This window comes from Hirundo rustica, chromosome 2, assembly GCF_015227805.2.
Source record: "Hirundo rustica isolate bHirRus1 chromosome 2, bHirRus1.pri.v3, whole genome shotgun sequence".
NCBI lineage: Eukaryota > Metazoa > Chordata > Aves > Passeriformes > Hirundinidae > Hirundo > Hirundo rustica.
The window spans coordinates 38,955,497-38,968,201 of NC_053451.1; positions in this window are offsets into that span (position 1 = coordinate 38,955,497).

Here is a 12,705-nt window from a genome sequence, read left to right on the forward strand (position 1 = left end):
CGTGTGCGCAGGGGGTGCTGTGGCAGCAGCGCTCAGCAGCTTTGCTAAGCAGTCAGGCAGTTCCTGGTAGCCTTTTCCCACCGGTGCGCCCTCTTCCCAGCCTTTCCGGGGATGGAGTTCCTGGCGCTAGTAACCCTTGGGAGAGGTCAGTGCTGTAGAACTAGCACAAAGCAGTGCACGTCTCCCTTTCAAATCTTATCAAATAGCCTTGCGGCGAGTTGGTATTACCTCTATTCCTCTGCTAAGCTTAGTTTGATAGAGGTGCAGTTGTTTAAAAAAAGTCAAGTAGGAATAAAAACAATATATAAACCTCCATTGCTGTGTGAAAATATTAGAGTGCCTTCCTTTCTTCCTAATTTGCTATTGATGTGGCATCTCTTAAGTAGTTTATTGATGAAGAGCTCTATTTGCTTTTCATTGCCCTGTTTTGTTCTTGGCCTTATCCCCAGGGCCTGTGAAACCCTTTAGAAATTCCCACTGGTGCTTTGTAAATGAGAACAAAGCTAATCACCTCCTGCATCTCTCCTGCTGCTGAAAGAAACTAGCAGTCTGCTCAGTGAGTCTTTCTGCTCAACAATACTGCATTTTCAAAGTCAGTCAGAATATTCTCTCCGTGAAATGCGTTACCTCAGGGCTCTTAAAAGTGATGGAGAATTAAATAAAGGCCCGACATAACCAAAACCAATTAAGAACAATTCACAAGACTGTTGTATAACTGCTACAAAATAAGTGCAGTTCAGTCTGTTAACCTACTTTTGCTTGCCACATCCTCTACCATTATCTTACAGATATCATCTGGGGTTTGGGTTTTTTTTTTTTGGTGTTTTGTTGGTTTTTTTTAATGAGGGAATGTTCTGTCATTTTGTCATTTCAACACAGGAAACAGTAAAATAAAATTAACATCATGGATAAGTTATAAAATTGTTCATCTTTAATGCCGTGTGACTGACACAGCTGAGTGATATCTGAAAGAGAGAATGACAAGAAACTTCCTTGTATCAAAGGTGGAAAAGATTAATTCCAAGTAAAAGACAAGCAGACATCCTCCTATGCTTCCTGAAATTGTATGTGGTTACAGCAAAGTGAAAAATACATAGCCCCAGGCTTTTTTAGGTGTTTAGAGGCTGTCAAAACTGTAGTGAACACAGCACCAAGAGGATAATTTTATGTACCATGTAAAACATGATTAAGTGAGGGGAAGTAAGACTGCTTCAGTCCTGGGTGAAAGTGAGATACTATTTGTATCCACTGTATTTAAACTCCGTGTCTGTTGAATTAAGGGCTTTCTAGCTCTGTATGTACATGTGGTCCATACATCTGCTATATCAATGTGCCAGATGTTATGAATCCAGATGTCCTCATTCCTGGATTAGTCCCTCAGCTTTGCTGCTGCACAGCCAAACATGAGTCTGTTGTGTCTCACTGTGAGCGTGGGGCTCACCAAAGCTAGGGACAGTCACACATCCTGGACATCCTGGCACAACCTTTCACAGGGGTCTCGTGGGGATGTTTGGCCATGGTCTGTGACTGCTTCACTAAATGTCCCTGAAGCAGAAGAGGAACCATGCATGTACAGAGGTAAAAGGGTAGACCATGAAGCAGGATTGTGTACTCAAATGAGAAAACTCTGAGAAAGCTTGCCTCCCTGCTGCAGCCTTTGTTATAACCTGTCCTTACGTGGTACAGCTCATCAGATATTCCCCCATCTCCCTCTCTTCCCATCACTCAACTCATCCCAGGCCTATACATAATTAGGGAGTCAGAGCCCTGATCCCTTCTGAAAATGATCGCCTTGTCCCTTTTGCTCCAATCCCAACACTCAAATCTTATCCATCCTAACACTAGCTCTCTTTGCTGCAGCTCTATGGATCTCTCATATTTTTGCCTCTATACTCAAGTATTCCTGTGCCCTCTTAGACAGCACGTTAAATGGTTCATGCCAAAGGCAGCTTCACACACTGAGCCTTCTCTAGTCTAGTCCCCATCCATGAGTCCAAAAAATTTGCTGCATGACTCAGTCCCATAATTGTTCTGAAAACCACACAGCCAGCGACACCTTTGTCTCTCCTTTGATTCATTAAAATGGTTCTGAGATTTATTGCATTTTCTTGTCTCCTTGATCTACAGCTTAAGGGCAGTGGGCAGCCGATAAAAGATTCTCAGTGCCTTGGGAAGGGCAGATTGTCACTGGTGAGATCTCACTGTGATGTATGATCATCAAATCACACCGGAGGTGGCATGTGTTCCTTTTGTCAAGCTCCATCATCTGATAAGTATGAGGTCAGAAACAGCAAGAGCTTTGGCACAGGCAGAGAGGTCGATGAAGAACAACCCTCTGTGGCTGTGATTTGGAACTAGAGCTGCTTGTGGTTGCAAGAACATCTGTTACAAGTTGGTCATAGGGTACATGCACAGATTTGGTCCTGCTGATGCATAATGCCTGTGCTGTTGAAGTTGGAAACTAGTCAAAACAAAGAGAGGGACTTAGGACTTACAGCTACACTTAAATTGTCACTGTGTCTCCAAGGTTACTACACTTCTGGTTAACCTGATCAGCGTGGTCACCTCAGCTCACCCTCAGTGTGGTCCTTTACTGCCTATGGTGGCACCCCGACAGCGCTTTTGCCTTGCATCCCCTCTGCATTTGACAGGAGCAAAAGCTAATGATCAGTGACCCTTTAACACTTCTTTTTTGGTCACTTGTTTTTTATTTTTTATGCAGTCATGCACGTATTGATGCAAACTGCTACAGACGCGGGGTTCTGGACTCAACCTGGACGTAATCCTCTACACTATAGCTTTTTACCTGTTTATGATGCACTATTGATGGGAACACTGTTTTGTTCTTTCTTCCTGCTGCTCTGTCTGTGTACTGCTTTCTCGTCCTCACTCCCACCACCAGCTCATGGCTGCCCACAGAACAGTCAGGCATTAAATATGCCACAGGCTAATGAGTACATCAGGTTCCATCCCAGTGTGTGCTCAGTGTGCATAGCCCGCTGGAGTCAGGCAATTCACCTGGCTTTTAATTGCCTGATGCTTTTAATTCTCGATGGCTGTGCGTTCTTGCAGTGCTCCGTAGCCTGTGTTTGCTCGCAGCTACGTGATGGTGCCGGCGCAGTCCAGCACGGACTCTAGTGCTGAGCAGACAGGGAGCCTGAGTGCTGTGGGCACCTGGAGAGCTGCAGACCTCAGGCTCTAGTGGCAGGGCTTCCACTACATGCTGCAGAACACACAGATCAATTTGTTGTGTCAGTTCAAATAAAGCATATTTTCTCCTGAAGGACTAAATAATCACAGCAGCTGTCTGGCTGTCTGCAGGTTTGGGCTGTCGTGCTCCAGCAGCTCCTTGGCATCTGTGTAATGGTCTCCAATTTGGTGAACACGAAGTAAGAAAGAATTACTCACAGGGGTTAGATTTGAAATTTCTGGTGCTTGGTAAACCATTATGGATGGAAATAAATGTATTTCCAGAAATTGTAGGGTGATCAGGCAGGAAGAAAGGATAGGGGGCAAGACTTGGTTTGTTGCTGTCAGACATTAGGAGGGTGTCTGAAGTCCCAGCACTTGCAGTCTTTGAGATGGGGAAAGGTGTTCATATGGAGGAGAAAACTCTCTGTACCTCCTGGATATCAAATCTGTGTTTTACAGTCCTGATTTATACACTGATTTTCAAACAAACCTTCATTTTAAATTAAGTAATTTTATGTCTACGTTGTCTGAAATAGTACTGTCTATATTGCCTATGTGCACAGAGACTTCTCAAAGTGAGATTTTAATCTGCAGCTGCTATGTTTAATAGCTACAATTAGGGAAATAGTTAAGAATACTTGATTTTATCACATTTATACTTCCTTTTCTGTTAAGGAAAGAAAGTGTTGTCTATATTGCCTATGCGTGCACATTTGTGGCAGTGCTTTAATGAAATACAAAAAAATGTTGATGGTCAGATCTGCAGTGGTATTAAAAATGAGAAGGACACTTCTAGAATATAAAACACAGTAGAAGTTAATTCCTTTTGGTTTCTCTTTTATTTACCTTGATAGCTCAAATTTCCATGTGGAAGGCTCATACTTTCCTTTAAAAGCAACAAGGTGTTACGCTCTAGTGATGAAAGAGCTGGGGAGCTTAACAGTGAGTGCAATAAAAATGAAGTATTTGAGAGTGTTTGATTGTCTGTTTTGTGTAGGTTACCTGTCTGCAGTGTGTGAGCTGCAGAAAATGTTCAGGAAGCTACTGAAGACACATTAACCCCATGGATACAATGGGAGAAGAAGCTTATTGCCATTTCCAGTGGAAACAAAATTTGAAAAAGGCAGATCACGGGGCCTTAATGGGACCAGAGGAGAACCAGGCTAAAGATTACAGAGATGAGGCAGGACTGCTCCAGAAGGAACTGGTTCTGTTGGGAGCAGAAGCCAACTTGCTCCACCTGGCTCCATGGCCAGCATCCCCCTTACCACTTTTTATTTTAGCAATGTGGACCTACCCAGGGAGTTGTTTCTCTTTGACTCCAGGACCATTACAATCACAGTAAACTGCTGGGCAATACTTCTAGGAGCACCAGACAGCTGGAAAGGGGAGTGTGTGCTTCTCCCAAGAAGGTGGTAGTGGGTGGCTAGTCAGGGAAATACACAACTGCAGGAGCCTGCAGTGTCCTACAAGTGGTCTCAGACTCTAATTTTGACATAAGCTGAAAGCACTAGTTGCTGTTACTCTTTTCCTAGGCATGAACAGCACTGCCCTCCTCTTGAAGCTGGCTTTAGATCATGAAGGGAGCAGCCAGCTTTTATCCATTCTGCCGCCTGTTTGATTGATGAATACATAAATCTGTGTTGTATTCATCAAAGTAATGCATGAAAGAAATATTTAGGATGCAATGCCATATGTACCAAAAGTTAGGAAATGCCTGGTTCTCAAATTTCCCAGTATAAACTAAAGGGATCCCACTCAGACATCCCATCTCAGTGCTGGATGCAGGGAAGGTTCAGGACAAAAAGCATAAAGGAAGTGTGCAATTTGAATGCAGTTTTATGCCTGTACATAAGTGTGGGCTTCACAAGCCACACCAAATATACCACTTCTGGTCCTAGTTCAGCTTATGGATATCAACTACTTTTACCCTGCACAGCAAGGCTCTGATGCAGTGCTGAAATGTAAGCTCCTGCAGTTTGTGAAGGCCAAAATTAGCATGTTATCTTTTGTGAGTGTAATAAGTTACCTTACTATTATCTACAGCGAGTCACCTCTGAACCTTCAGTACAGTTACTCAGAGACTTTGGTGATCTTGATACCCTCATTCTGCATGTGCACCTCTGTGTGGTTGGCATCTGGGATGTTTGAAAAGATTGCTGTCTCAGGCATTTGGCTCAAAAGATAAGGAGGAGCACAATCCAGTGTCCTCTTTCCTGCCCTTGAAGGACAAGGGTCTCAGGTACCTGCACTTTGGGAGATTAAGAGGGATATACACTGGTGGTGGTGAGTGCATGAAGGAAGATGCTAGTCCTCATTTCTTAGCTGGGGATTTTTTGACCCTGACAAAGAAGGAGAAGGATGAGAAGTGAGCTTTAGTGCTGGATATGTTGGCACTGGTATGGAGGGAGAACAAAGAAACCTAAGGCACCTGTTTTTTTGGGTTTTTTCCCTGCTCAGGGATGGCATCCCTCAGTCCATCACAGGGGCCCAGGCTGGTGTGATAAGATGGTGACATAAGGCACAGCCCACCACCACCTCCCAGCTGCAACTGCACTGGCAGCTCAGCTGAGTCTCTGCACAGTATCTGCTGCTGCTCTGCCAACAAGTTCAACCCATCCTCAGCATGCTGACAGACAAGCTCAGCTGGTTGGAGAGCAGGGACCGTTTAGAAGCTGGTGCTTTGGCTGGGACACGTTTGCTTTGGCCAAATCGGCTACAAAATCAACTGCAGAGAGCAGAGGTGCTTTGTGGTGTTGGCTGAAGTCAGCAGGAATTCAGAATGAGCCCTGACTTGAACCATCAGCATGTGCCTCATAGTAATGTGCCTCATTGCCTTAAGTTTAGCTTTCATATTTTTCAGATTCTGAACTGCCTTAGTATGCAACACTGAACTTCATATAAAGTGTTAGCAAGCTCTCTTCACAGTTTAGTTAGACAAAACAATCTTTTTCCAGCCTGAGAACCGAGGACGCTGTTGCAGCTTCAGGCCGAAGAAGTATAAACAACAGCGAATTGAGGATGCGACTTCATAACCTGAGGCTGTAATTGGACAATTAACCCCAATATGTAAATAGACCAAAACTTATAAAAGTGTGAAAAAGTGTGACCCGTCGTCCATCTTGGGTAGAGCCATGGCTGGGCTCTTGCACTGCCCAAGGTGTATCCTTTAATGCCTTATAATAAATACCTACTTTATTCCTTTAGCTCTGTCTAGCCTCTGTTCCGGGTAGCCTCTCAAGGCATCAATAGCTCCCTCAATGCTTCAGTCATTCTGGAGTGTGGCCAACATGCTTTCCAACCTAAAGAAACTGAGAAGTGAAATAGCAGAGGTTTAATATTCAACGTCTCAACCAAAGCAGAGAGGAGTTTCCAAATCAAAGATACTTTTTTACCCCAAGGACATTCCCTGTTCCCTGCAGAGTATGAATACATGCTTCCAAAAAAATGGAGTTTTGATCCCTCATAGAAAAGGATCACAAGGGTCCATTGTAAAGGCAAGGGTTAAGTAACCCTAATGTAGGATGGAGCAGTGTCCCCAGTAAGAGATATTAATTCACTTTTAAAGAGGAGAAGAAGGAAAGGAGAGAAATGTCTTCGTTCTGCTTCAGCACTCTTCATGGACAAGATATAAAAATCCTTTGGCTGTATGAACATATTGCCAAATAACCTGAATATCTGTTAGCTCAGTGCACATTGTAAAAATACTTGTATAATGTTCTAGGGAGCACATTCCCACTCTCATTAAACCTAACATAAACCCGAATACATTTCAAGTTTATACTGTGATGTCAGTGAAGATGGATAAAGTTATTTCCTTCACTGTGGGGCCTGTGAAGTCACAAAAAAATGCAGCTGTTTAAGGTGATGGGCAGCCTAGGAAGTCAGGGCTGTGTCTGCTCAGAATGAGGTTTGCTGTTACAAAGAATTTTCCTTTATTCTCTGAGGATGAGGAATTGCTACTAGTCCCAATTAACTGTTACAGTGGTGACATCTTTCAGACACATAGGCTGGAACAGGAGAGGAGAAATATATAATAGTGAGGTTTTCGCCTTTGCTCTGCCCTTTTATAATGAATTAAATAAGAATGAGTAGTGAAGAAGAATAATCCATAAAACTCCCAAATGCAGTTGGAAGAAATGTTCCCTCACGCAGAAAACAGCCATCGGTCTGCCTTCTAAAAATGATTTCAGAAGCTTTGGACCTGGTATTTTGAGAGGATGATGCTGGAGACAGAAGGGCTAGAGGCAGAGTGCAGCCACAGCGTGGAGCAGAGTGGCTGCCCTGGGCAGAGCTCCGGTGCCTGAGGACAGTTATTGCAGGCTGTGAACCACTGCTTAGCCCATGCCCCCAAAGCTGTCCAAGCTATGCAGAGTAGCTCGGTATCAGGAGCACGCCAAGGGATCTTAAGATCCCTTTAGCCCTGTTTGTGGAGCTGCGAGTTTCTCAGTTCAGTAAAAATCTGATTTAATGCCATAACCTCTCTGGGAAAGACTCTCCATTCCTCCCCTTGCAAGCTAAGGCATTGAATTCACTTGAATCCTTAACCGAAGCTTTCCCCCAAAAAGCACCTGCTGGCCTGAGAATCCCTCCAAGAGTGTTTCTGTCTCATATTTTATTTTTCCTAAAAGGTTTTAGAGAGAGTTCCCTGCTTGGGCAACTTAAGAGCTCTGATTCTCGGTACAAGGCAGATTTAACAACAGCAGATGAACTGGTGACCACCTCTGGCTGCCCAAGAGAACTACTTTGAGGAGAGGCCATGGGAGGCACCTCCACAGCCCAGTGTGGAGGGGTGAATTGAAACCACCAGCCAGGGTGCTCGCCTTCTGCTTCCCAGAGAGGAATCCCGAGCCAGCTCTTTTGTCCATGTTAGGGACTGTTCACCAGTATTTGAAATTGTGAACTTTATATCACTGTTTTATACTGCAGAATAGCATGCTCTTCTCCCATCCAATAAGAATCGTCCAGCATCTTTGTGTATAAATCTGTTAGGTCATGCCTGCATTTCCCTGCTATTGTTTTAGGAGTCTCCTTCCGGTATTTAAAGACGGGAAATATCTTCTTTAATATCTATCATCTTCCAGCTTTGAAGCTGTGCTGAACAACAAAGACAGACAAACATTTAATTCTCCCCTAATCCTTTAAATACCTTTACAAGCACATGGCGTTCACACGCTGTTAAGCCCCTCTCCCGTAGCAGCTGTACATCTTCTTTTAACTCTGCCTCTAAAGCCTGCAGCTTCAACTGGGGTGGAACGGGAGCCCGTCATCCTGTGGTGGCTGTCCTTCTGGGTGGCATGGAGAGGGATGGTTTTCCATAATAAAGCAATCATCTGGATTGAATTGCAGATACCTAATCCCCTCACAAGGTACTCCTGTTTAGTTTTGTGAAGTGAACAAAGACATCAAGTTAGGCATGCTCCGGGCCGGATTTGGGTATCTCCAAGAGCTTCTGATCATTCCTGTGATAAGCCAGCTTGATCTGGTAACTTTAACACAAAAGTGCAAGCACAGGATCAAAATCTTTTTCTACAGGAAAAGGAGTTGAAATAGAATATTTCTTTAACTTCACTCCCCAGAAAAACTTCTGAAGTAGCAGACATGACACTTGGGACAAACCCATCTCTCTCAAGCCTCCTGCCGTTTTTTTATGGTGCAGGAGCAGAGTGGGATTTGAATAGTTGCCTTACAGGATGGGAAGTGGGCTGGGATGATTCGCTCTTCACATGAATTGGTAAGTATTCATCGACTTAAGCCCCACAAAACAATTTTTTTTCCTCATTTTCTTCCTCAACATGAAAACTTTTCACTTGTTTTCAATATTTTTGCTTTCTGTGAGGACCCATAAAGACATTTAGTCTGTTCCGCTGGCTGAATACAGATAACGACACCGGTATCATTTTTGACAGCTGCCTAAGCAGGTCCTGAGGACCTTCAAACCCCATATCCTCCTCAGACAGTCCACCCTCATATTATGCTTCCTCATATTATGTTTAAAAACCCCACCTGGCTTATAACCTGAAGCCATAATTTCTTGGCCTGTAAAGATCATTACGGAAAATACCCAATCTTTTCCCCCAGCAGCAACAATCTATCTGTTCAAAGACTCTCTTTCCTATTCCCACTCAAATCTCCTCTTCTTCAGGCTAAAAAAACCTTCAGTCTTCTCTATATATTTTCTAGACTTCTGTTCATTTACATTGCTTATTTCTGCCTGGACTACATCGTATTACCAGGGTGGCACTATTCTACAGGCTAAAATCTAAGGGCCAGACATCATCATTTAGATCAATGTAGGCATGGGAGCTGGGCTTTGGGCTCCTTATCGAAAATCTTGCCTTTTATCAAAGGCTGTAAAAGCCTGGTGAAAGCATTCTCTGATGAAAGCTTAGATAATTTAATAAAAAGTAGCATTTCTGGAGCTAATCTGTCATCCAAGTGCACAGCTACACTGTGCTGCCGTGTTGGTGGCCATTGGGAAATTTTTCTTTATTGCACACTCTCACTTGCTGAAAGCTAAAACTGATCTAATAGCAGGAGGCTTTGGAGGCACAGTTAAGTGTACAAAAAAGACTCAATTCTAATTTTTTTTTTTAAGAAAACCAAAAGGGGAAGCCAAAATAGGCCACTACTGAGGGTTAAAAAGACAGACGTAACAAAGGAATACTTCTGAGTTTTTGTGATGTTTTGTGCACTTGAGTCACTTATAAAAAGACTATATTCAATGTTGAGAATGTTGAGAAACTAATGGAATGTTCTTCACAAATGTTTTTTTAATTCCATTTTTAAAATTATTTACTTCTTTAAACAGCACTATCTTATCTGTTGAAAGCTTTTCTTTGCAACCTTCTAAAGCGCTACAGATATTTTCTGTGAGAAGGTTTTAAATTCCCCAGTATAAACAGATGGTCTATTGGTATTTGTATGTCAGAAGCTAGCAGTTTCTATGGTAAGACACACTGGATTGACTCTTTGGCATTGCAGGGACAGTTAATGAATAAGATTATCATGTGATGGCTTTACTCCATTAAGATCAACATAATTAATCAAGACCCTCTAGGGATGCCATGTAACTATGGGCAAACTCTTTGGTTAGTGGATTTGTTACTTAAATGAAGGGAAATGTTGGCTTTTGGGGAGTGTTTTGCATGAAATCCTGATTTTAGCTGTACTAATGCAGTTAACTTGCAGCTCACATGTGAGTGGGGTTGCCACATAGCCCTGCAGCTTTGATCTGCCTTTTGGAAACACACGTGGGCTTCCTACCTCTGCTGTACACATACTGTGAGCCTGGTTGTCCAACAGACCAAGGCTAACATGTTCACACTAAGGAAATCAGTGAGAGTGCAATGGGTTTCTTTATACCAATTTAAATTTGCTGTAGAGCTAGGTAGTTCATAGAGGTACTATGGATAGCATTATACTAGCTGGAAGTCTTGCTGAAGGACAAGTAACATGGAAAAAGAGCGCAATCCTTAAGAGAAGAAGGAACTTGAAAAAGGAATAAACATTAATTGGCAAAGCTGTTGTGTAGATTCACAAAGGGTTATATTGCCCAATGCATGTATTCCTAGACGTTCTTCAGTATTTACCTTAAAGACATTGCTAAATTTGAGGAATCAAATAATATGGCATGCACATTCCGACATCTCTTTTTAAAAACTGCACTTTGGGAAAACTCATCAGCTTCGTTCTCAAATAAATTTGAAGAGATGCAGGCGAATTACTGAGTCCCCACATTTTTCCTTGAAAAAGTTAGATGTCTTTCACTGATGGAAATTTCATTGACATAGGAATTATACACATATATTAACTTGACTGTTATGTGAGCCCACTTGTTCATGAAGTCAGCTTATGGAAGTAACCCTATAGGCCACATCTACAAGAAGGAGCTTTCCATATCAGATCCTTAAACAATACTACCATAATTTCTAATAAATATTTCTCAGCAGCTGGTACTCTAGGACCTCTTCAGGAACCAATATAATGTTTAAAAAATTTTTTTTAGGCCTCTAGATTTGAACTTCCTGTTTCAAATCTCAACTTTCCTTAGAGGCTAGGAAAGCACAAAAGGCCATTCAAATACATTCCCTGGTGTTATTTTCACGATGACACTCCAACATAATGGTGTCAAGGACAAATCCTGCCCTTACATGACGTTCATCAACCTTCACAAGAACCAGGAACTTTACCTTTCATCTCAAATTGATATTGAGGGATAGGTTTTGCCATCAGATATGTTAACTTCAGCAGGAGTGCACGGATGTACCTGTACTCAGCATTTCACACAAACACTTAAGAGCACCACAGGGTTTTTTCAATGTTCCTGGGCAAGAAGGATAAAACAGAGCAACTGTGTCCTGTCAAACAAGGCAGACCAGTCAGCCACAGTGAAACCACATCAGGCAGCCTTCTAAAAAAAAAAAGTAGATAGAGCATCTTTGTTGTCTGCAGGAATGCACAAGCTGGGGACTGGTCTGCTTACCAGGCACATGGCGGCGCAGCCAAACGGGACTTTATCCCTGCTGCTCTGGGAAGCTCGGGCTGCCTCTGCCACTGCTTGTCCTCAGGGCTCTGGAGCAGCTCATCCAGTCTTGGGAGCCAGGCACACAGCACAGCAGCCACACGAAGATCCGCACATGTCCACCCACGAAGGCCGTCGCTTGCTGGGTGCTCACTCTTCAGCGCACAGGAGGCTGGGCCATGACGGGAAAAACAATCATCTAAGCTTCGGCTCTTTTAAAGGAGCTCCTTGCAATGAAAATGCCAGTTTGCCAAATGCTACTTCATGCTGAGTTTCTTTGGTTTGTTTTGGTTTAGGCTTGGTTTTGTTTAGATTTGGTGTGGTTTGTTTGTTTGGGTTTTTTTAAGATGAAATTTCGAAGTCCTAATCAACCTGCTTTTTCCAGCTTGCCTGACCCTTTCTGGAGCCAGAATGCCTAACTTAAAAATTAGGATGAAGTAAGCTTTTACCATGGTCATTGTGGCGGGAGGAATGCCGTCCATGTCATCCGTGTCCCTGCAGCTGCCAGGCCTCCCTGCTGCCGTGGGAGGGAGCAGCGCTCTTGGCTGCGCTGCCCGAGCTGGTAGCAGTTCCCACCAAGTGATTTGGATGCAGTGGGAAAGGTCAGCCCTTGCCTGGGCCTGGTACAATTCCTGCTGTGCTGCATCTGGCAAGGCAGGGAAAATTTTCACCGCCACTCATGTCTCACACCCCCTCCATGTGGCCTTGCTGGCTACATCTCCCTGGGCACAGGAGACAGGCCTGGGGACGTTTTCTGGCACGGAAGCTATGGGGTGCAGGGTGACTTGTATTTTATACTGTCTCATCCCTCTTGTCCTGAACCTGCAGTGGGAATGGCTTTTGACCGTGAGAACTGTAGGAGGTTGGTCATGGCCCCCAAGCACTACCAGGGACTCAGAGCCTGGTGACACAGACAGCCACGCTCCAGGGACAGGGAGGGGTCCCAGGCTGTTTTTCAGCTCACTGACAAAGATGTACCTTCTGCAGGT